General features: G+C 46.9%; 1 pseudogene; it reads right to left on the reverse strand.

The window, feature by feature from the left end:
• Positions 1-744: 744 nt before the first annotated feature.
• LOC112903007 lies at positions 745-6,050 on the reverse strand (annotated as a pseudogene).
• Between the last annotated feature and the right edge of the window lie 502 nt (positions 6,051-6,552).

Raw genomic sequence — 6,552 nt, forward strand, 5'->3', positions numbered from 1 at the left:
GAGCTGCGTCTATTTGATAACGCAGAAGAAAATAAGTTTTTTTCTTCTGTACTTTATTGTTGGTCTGAAATTCACAATGAGACGTATAATAAAAACATGATGTTATACGTGCAGCACTGACAGCCTTTTTTGACATGAGTCTTCCTTATTATGCTGCAAGGAAGGTACTTCATTTCTCTGTTTGTTATGTTTGTGTTTATTGATATTGTATAGAGTCAAGATTTGTAATGCTCATGTGTAGGCAAAGCTACTGGAAAGGATGAGTAATGGTATGATAAGAATTGATAATACCATTATGTATCTCGAAGCAATGGACAAAGGTGAGATCAAGCAGATGAACAGAAAGAAGCTCATTGCTAAGTTCACTGAAAAAGGTTACAAGGGGGATTCAGGCTTTGATCATCTCATTAATCTATCATGTGCTGAGCGTGATATTGAGTGTGTACCCAATCTCGTGGCGGAAAGGGAAGGCCTACATCAACGAATGGAGGAAATGCAGAAGACTAGAGATACCGACCTCTGGATTAAAGACCTCGAAGAATTGCAGAAGTTAGCTGAAAAGGGCATGGAACCCCAGAAGCGAAGTATGATCCCAATTTCTTACCCTTTATCTTTTCCATATTGCCAACACACTAAACCAACAATTTGGTTGCACTTCTCTTGTTTATTTCAGAAGTTGAGCGGACATCTGCAAGCAGTGCTAGCGACAAAAGGAGCAGGTTCGACCCGTGACCGGTGGCGTCAAGTGAAAGCCAAATCTGTGCTGTCAAACTGCGGGGAATTGTTCGAAAAACAAAACTGTATTGAACTTACTATGCTTATTTATCTAGTGTTGACATGCTAAGAGAGGAAGCAAGCAAGTTCATAAAAAGTTTGATTACATAAGTAAACTAGGAAACTCAAAGAACTCAACATAACAAAGGTACTTAATCATGGAAAAAATTAACCTCCACCCGCTCTCCAAGAGCTCTCTTGCGCAGCGCAATCTCCCACTTGATCTCTTCTTCTACCTGAGCCGGTGTTGCCATCAGATTGTCGAACACCTGATGATTCCTTGCTTTCCATATATTCCATGCTGTGTACATGAGGATCGCTGCTTTGGACCTCCGTAATTCCTTTGGTAAACCAGCAAGCGATGTGTTCCACCTGTATCTGGCTGCTGAACCAGACCACAAAGAAATTCTGTGCCACACCTCACGTGCAAAACTGCAATAAAGAACAAGATGTTTTGCTGTCTCCGGTGCTTGATCACATAGTGCACAGGTTGGGCTACATGGCCAATTCCTCGCCATTAGTACTTTCTTTAAAGCTGCAACTTGCCAGTTTGTGTAATACTTTCTAAATATGAGCTGTGCTTTTCTGATCTTTACTATCTAAAGGTGCAGTATGCCACTAAGATAAAGTAAATTCCCCTGAAAATTAGAATATATTTAGACTAACAGAACATCCAGGTGTTTATTTATATATGGCAAGATAGGTGATAAAAAGAAAAAATATGCACACAGTGTTGCCATGTTTCTCAGTTCTAATATGGGTTCAGGACTGGCACATCATATGTATCTTTATATAATAAAATAAACGAACAGTACTTCCCCTGTAATTTCTTGGTCTCTCTGGATTATTGTGTTGATAATAGTCTTAATTAGATGGTCATTGCTACTCTAGCAAGTAATAAAACAGTATTTCTACGTTTCTTTTCCTACCCCTTGGATTATCCTTCTTGGGTTGCAAGCCTTAGACTCTCTCAGCATACCATGCCTCTGCCTTAAGCAGTAATTACTGAAACATGGGCAAGTGGAATACCTTGCCTCTGCCTTAAGCAGTAACTAGCAAGGTGGTCCGCGCTAATAGTGCGGGTAGCTAGTTTTTTATCTGATTTTTTTTACCTTAACAGAGGAGATGTATTTGGTATTTTATTTATCTCGCATTCGCTCTCATGAATACTATAAATCATCGATTTTTAAGTTACTTTGTTCTAATACTTTAACTTGCAAACTACAATTTGAGGATTGAATTTAATATTGGATCACCTTGAATATGGATGTATCTAAGTTTGCTGATTAATTGTAATATGTGATCAACTTAAATACATGTTTATATTTTTACAAATTATTTTTATATGTAGTTACTAAATATATTTAAATATATGTGGTAGTGATGTTGTCGAAGCCAACGACTTGTAACTTAGATGTTGGACTTCGATTTGAGCCTTGCAATAATTTAATTATTATTTAATGAAAAGATCTCTAGCCTAGTTGTTAGAGTACCTGTATAACATCCAGCGGACCTAGATCTGACTCATTATAGGAGCGAATTAAAAACGATCATGGATTAATAAAAGGTTACACTTAAAAATACGTTGCGGATTTCGGTAAAAAATATCATGTTTAATTTTTATTCGGCCGAACCCATTGGTATTTTTTCCCACATTGGTTACTATACATAAAACCCCCTATGGTATTGGGGTTCGTCTATTTAACCCACATCATCAAAATCACTCTAGAGAACCATATAGGGTGTTATTTACACGTTTTTGAATAGTTCAAGGTATTCAATATCCGGTTTTATAGTTTAGGGGGTTATGTAGACGAACTCCAATACGTGAGGGGGTTATTTTGACGTTTTCTTTTATTTTTAGCCCATCTGACTGACTGCATAAATTGGCCCACTTCAGAATTTTGTCATCTCAGTGATGTACAGTTCTAGACATACCTTTGCTATTGTTTCTAACTCTTTTCTTTGACTTCCATTTTCTCCCGCTATTTCTACCGATTTCTCCATCTTCCATTTTTTTTCCTCCACACATTTGAAATCGATTAGTGTGTTTCACGCCCGATGCACCTAATGGAGAAGTTCCCTATTTAGTTTGGCCCAGTTGTTGAGTTTAGATTGTACCTCAGAGCTTGCTGTTTTTTCTGAGCAAAGAGGAGTAGCGATGGCGACTGTTTGATCATTTGTTGTGTATCGTAGGCTATTGACTTAGGATTAGTTTGGTAGAGCTCCAGCTGTTGCTGAAACGGCTCCGGCAGTAGCTCCTCTGATGCAACGGCTTCTCTGATGGAGATGGAGCCCTTTTTAGAAAACTTTTGGTAGAACTATTTCTCCTATTTTTTTCATGAATACATAAAAGATGTCAAATGTCCAATGTGTTCCTAGCTATATGACTCGTTGTACAAATAAATTTTAATTTATATTTTTCTACAATTTTTTAATGTGATTTATAATAATACAATTTCATATGAAATAACATAGTAATGAATTAGAAACCGATTAGTGTGTTTCACGTCCAATGCACAAAATGGAGAAGTTCCCTATTTAGTTTGGCCCAGTTGCTGAGTTTAGATTGTGCCTCAGAGCTTGCTGTTTTTTCTGAGCGAAGAGGAGTAGCGATAGCGACTGTTTGAATCATTTGTTGTGTATCGTAGGCTATCGACTTAGGGCTAGTTTGGTAGGACTCCAGCAGTGGCTGAAACAGCTTTGGCAGTAGCTCCTTTGATGCAACGGCTTCTCTGACAGAGATGGAGCCCTTTTGGAAAACTTTGGTTAGAACTGTTTCTCCTTTTTTTTTTTTATGAATATATGGAAGATGTCAAATGTCCAATGTGTTCCTAGCTATATGACTCATTGTACAGATGAATTTTAATTTATATTTTCCTACAATTTTTTAATGTGATTTTATAATAATATAATTTCATATGAAATAACATAGTAATTAATTATAGACTAAATCAATAATTTCTCGTTTTCTCTTTTTAAAGCCAAGACACATATGGAAACTGGGGGCTCTGTATTTGCTATGGCTCTGTTATAGCTTTAGCTTTAATTGGATATGAACCCTTTTCTGTAGTTTAGAACGTTGCATCTTCATTGAATTCGACATGGACTCTTCTAGTCAGTTTGGACTGTTAGATCTTCATTAAATGTAACGGTGAAAATTCTTCTCTTTTTTAGATTAACGTGGAAATTTCTAGACTCTCTCGGCGAACGTGGTGGCTTCTTTTAATACTCCCTTGTTAATATAATGTAAGGCAAGTGCTTAGGCAATACCTTAGCTTGCTTGCCCTGCAGGGGCTGCAGCAGCTTGATACGGTCTGCTGCTGCAGCCTGCAGGAGGGACATGAGGTCCCCTTTCAGCAATCGCTCTTATCTTGATTGGAATTCGACAATCAACATCTGTCTGAGGAAGATCCGCAACCTGATCTTTCGAAAACTCAACCTGGCTATCTTAGCTCAGAGCTTATATTTTCTCACTACGCACATATTCATTGGAGCGCAATTGATCTTCTTGCATTAGTGTCACCTCTGAATGCACATCATTTTCGTCAGATTTAACACTAGTATTACCAGGATTATCAAATTCTCCCTATGCCATATACAGCAGGATTAACAGACCCTTCATTCAAGGTTGGCTTGACAACAGCAAGAGGCCATGAGTGGCAGCAGTCCAGCAAGGGGCTCCTCGAGATGGATTGGAAAATGGTAAAGACAAAGGGTAAGAGGAGAGGCAGTTGACTTTACCTCGTTTGCCGCCGCCGTGTTCATCGAGAGAGTTGAGGAGGAGCATGGCTACCGACGAGGCGATGATGAGCGAGCCGGAGAAGCTGTATAACCACCTCTTCCCCCTGTTACCGGTGGCCTCCCACCCCCGCGCACACTGCTCCTGCGTCGCCCTCCTCGGTCCTCCCCAGGAGGGCCCTCCGGGACCTTTGTGACTGCCATGGCACGGGCGGCGGAGATTGAGGTCAGGTCAGGCTCGATTGCAGGTGCTCGGCGGAGGGCAGCAGTCCGTGCTGCAGCCTGCAAGCAGAGGGAAGCGCGGTATGCGGAGGGGCAGAGGGGGGCGGCCAGCAGGGTCGGCAAAGAATGGCAATGCCGCATGTTGCGATGCGCATGCGATTGGAAGCAAGATCACCACAGCAGCTTGAAGACCTGGGAGTAGGGCGAGACGATGGCCTCCTGCACCATCCTCCGGGGTCGCGCCCCCAATGGATCTCGCTCATGTTGGGCGTCTCCACGAAGAGCGCGGTGAACTCGCCCACCTTCTCCGTGCGCCCGCGGCGGCCAACGCGCAGCACGAGCGCGTTGCCCCTGTGGTACGAGAAGATGCCGCCCGTGAGGCGCACGATGTCGCCCGGCTCGAAGACGCCGCACTCGCCGCCCCACAGCAGGAAGTGCGCCGCCGCGGTGTCGTCCGCCACCAGCGCCAGGCACGTCACCTCCTCGCCGCTGCAGACCTGGGCGTGGGGGTGGGTGGAGGGGCGGGGGGGGGGGGGTGCGGCTGGCGGGCGGGCCGCCGGTGCCGCCTTGTCGAACACGATGAACATCGTGTTCACTGTGTTGGTCGCCGCCGGGACCAGGTCCTTGAGCTTGACCGTCATGCAGGCGGTGCCGCCGCCAGGCGTGTCGGCCTGCAGCATGGCGTCAGGTTAATCACCGTGCATTGAAGCTCCTATCAGGATTTTGATCGAACATCTTGCGGGCGGCTCGGATTTGGGTGACAACGACGCGTGGGCCGTGGTGGCAAGAGGAGGGAAGGAGGGGGAGGGCAGAAACGGCGGGCTCACCTCTCCCTGCGCCAACAACGGTGCTCGTCTCGGGAGAGCGGTCCCGCGGCGGCGGCCGCCGCCGACGCTCAGTTGCCTCTCCTGCGTGCCGCCGTTGCAATCGCGCAGGCGGATCCACGTGAGGAGGAGGCGTCGCCGTCGATTCGCGTGGGGAGGAGGAAGCTCTGGCCCGCCGCTGCCCACTGCAACCTGCAGGAGGCTGTGCCTTGCGGGCTGCTGCCGTCGTTGGAGTGGAGGCGCCGCCGCTGCCGCCTGTAGGCCTCGGAACCTCGCCGTCGCCGTCGCTGCGCGGGCGACGGGCGGGAGGTGCTGTGGCGGCCACCTGCGCGGCGGCGGTGGGAGGGACGGCGGCGGCCACCTGCACGGCTGCACGGGCGGCGGGCGGGAGGGACGGCGGCGCGCCTTGCGGCGTGCGGGTGAGGGAGGGAGAGTGCGAGAGGGGGAGAGGGAGAGGGATCCTCTCGAGTGGTTGCGGCTGCACTTGATTCACCGACATGTGGGCCCGAATCCACATATCAGTTACTCAACTGCAGATAGAAGTACTGCAGAGGATCATTTTCGGTTGGGGCGGAGCCGGAGTCACTGACTTTACTCAATGATGTCATGTTGCAACTTTCCCTCCATCTCCAGCGTCCATTTCAATCCAAGGCCTCCATCCTTACCCGAGCAAAAGGGCCCAGCCGCTAGAGAGCATTCCTTCGTCTTCCTTCGCCACCAGCCCCGGCAGCACAACAAGATGCTCCTCGCGGATTGTTGCGGTACCCGCACCACCTCCTCGCCGCCATCCGCCCCGAGTCCAACCAACGTCCTTCCCATTTCATCGTTGCTATCATGGCCGCCTCGATCGTAGCAAGGCGTCGAGTCCCTGACTCCTCATCATGGGCAGTGCATCTAACTCCGTCACCCAAGCCCTTCTCGCCAACCGCTTCGCCACTTCCCCGTTGACACCTTCTCGCCCTTCGCCGCCAGCCGCCACTCGGGATCGCTC

This window comes from Panicum hallii, chromosome 8 (genome assembly GCF_002211085.1).
Source record: "Panicum hallii strain FIL2 chromosome 8, PHallii_v3.1, whole genome shotgun sequence".
In the NCBI taxonomy this organism is placed as follows: Eukaryota; Viridiplantae; Streptophyta; class Magnoliopsida; order Poales; family Poaceae; genus Panicum; species Panicum hallii.